Source organism: Arachis ipaensis, chromosome B01 (genome assembly GCF_000816755.2).
Source record: "Arachis ipaensis cultivar K30076 chromosome B01, Araip1.1, whole genome shotgun sequence".
NCBI lineage: Eukaryota > Viridiplantae > Streptophyta > Magnoliopsida > Fabales > Fabaceae > Arachis > Arachis ipaensis.
The window spans coordinates 87542449-87544234 of NC_029785.2; the positions used below are offsets into that span (position 1 = coordinate 87542449).

General features: G+C 29.1%; 1 long non-coding RNA gene across 1 annotated transcript; it reads right to left on the reverse strand.

Annotated features, from left to right (window-relative positions):
- On the reverse strand, nucleotides 420–959 carry LOC107618701. Its single transcript, XR_001615347.2, has 3 exons — nucleotides 876–959; nucleotides 596–686; nucleotides 420–510 (listed from the first exon to the last, which is right to left on the reverse strand). It is a non-coding gene; the product is annotated as an uncharacterized LOC107618701 (long non-coding RNA).

The window sequence follows — 1786 nt, forward strand, 5'->3', positions numbered from 1 at the left end:
AACGGTTTTAAAGCGTTACCATTAGTTTCGTTTTTTGGCAACAGTTTTTTAAAATAATTCCTTTTGTGACTTTTGATAACAATTTTTTGTAGTTATATATTTTTTTATTTACAATAATTTTCTCATATTGCATTAAAATTAATATTCCAACTATTTTTTTAATTTAGTGTCAATAAATAACCTTAACTATTTGAATCAAATTACTAAAGAAAACTAATTGAATATTTACCATCAAATTTGATTTTTAAAGTATTCTATAAGATTCATACATATTTGTGAATCTTTTAGAAGCCAAATAAACTAAGATACTATCAAATAAACTAAGATATTTAAAATTACAAAATAAGAGTCTAAGTCATAACCATATCTAATCATAAAGAAAAAAGATTGATATATTACAATAGCAAATAGATTCCTCATCATCTTCACAAATTGGTGATTTTTACTCTCTAATTTTTTATCTTCACAATTTGTGTGATTAAGTTCTTTTTCTACTTCATAATAATTTTCCTATGAACAAAAAAATTAGCAAATTAAATATAATGTTAAGCCTAATGCTAATAATTGAAGGAACGGAAGTTTGATTTAGGCTTACCAATAGCAGTAGTTATGTTGGATGTGATTAGGATTATCACATTTGGAGATGATATTAACTTGTCAATCTGAGTTAGTAATGCATTTACAACCTGAAATATTCATATTTAAGGATTACTAACACACTACGCAAATACCCAAGAAAATCCAACATCTCTCGGTTGCATTTTTTAAATGATATTTAACATTCTCACACACTTTAAAAAAAGAAAGAAAATAAAGGAATAGCAGGGAAGAAAAGGGGTATGTTCCTCTAGGAAGGACCAGAGAGATTAGTATACCCGAATAGAATCTGAAGGTTCTGAACTGGATATAGCAGCTTTCCTCGCTGCAGCAAGGCTTTCAACTTCATCTGCATGACCACACACTTACCCAAAGCACATGACAAGCATATAGCATTAAGTTAAATTTTGTTCTGCCTCACCAATAAAAACAAATACTAGATTGCTTTCTTCTTTACCATTTCTTGAATCTTTTGGAAAAGTGTTGCAACCTAAACAACAAGGAAACACAATTGTGTATTTAGTGCAACAATACAACATAATAACAGTTCATCTATCAATAACCTCTGAAGTGATAACAAATTGGAAATTCATCAACTACAAAGCATTGGTACTTCTAATAACTATTGTACATGCATACCAGCTTGCCATTTTTAGAAAACCATTTACTGAATAAAGAATGTGCATTCACTTCAATAACCTGGCACTGTGGGAATCTGAGAATGTGGCATTCACTTTAATTCTATTTTTCTAGATAGAACTCATTATTGTTTGTTAAGAATCTATCCAAAAATTTTACTTGCTTTAGTAAAACTAGATTCAAATAAATAAAGGTAAACATGATTAGCTTAAAAAACATTCAAAATGATATTATTTGTGCGAGTTCTATGCTATTAGCTTTTAGTTCAATTCTAATCCGTTGCTTCTAAATCTTGGTGAGATTACAGTCAACATTCCTAAGTTTCAGAATCCACAAGTTTCTGGTTCATATCACTTCATTTGATTAATTAATTATCAATTGGAAGTGGAGCCCTGTTTTCATAAACCAGTTCAGAGTTTTCAGCAAACAACCGACCCTCCAAGTGACTTATCTAAGTCTACAAAATAGATATGAACATGAAACTTGTACTCACTTAAAACAGACTGATAGATCTTTAAAATCCTTTTGAAATCAACTCAAAATTCTGTTT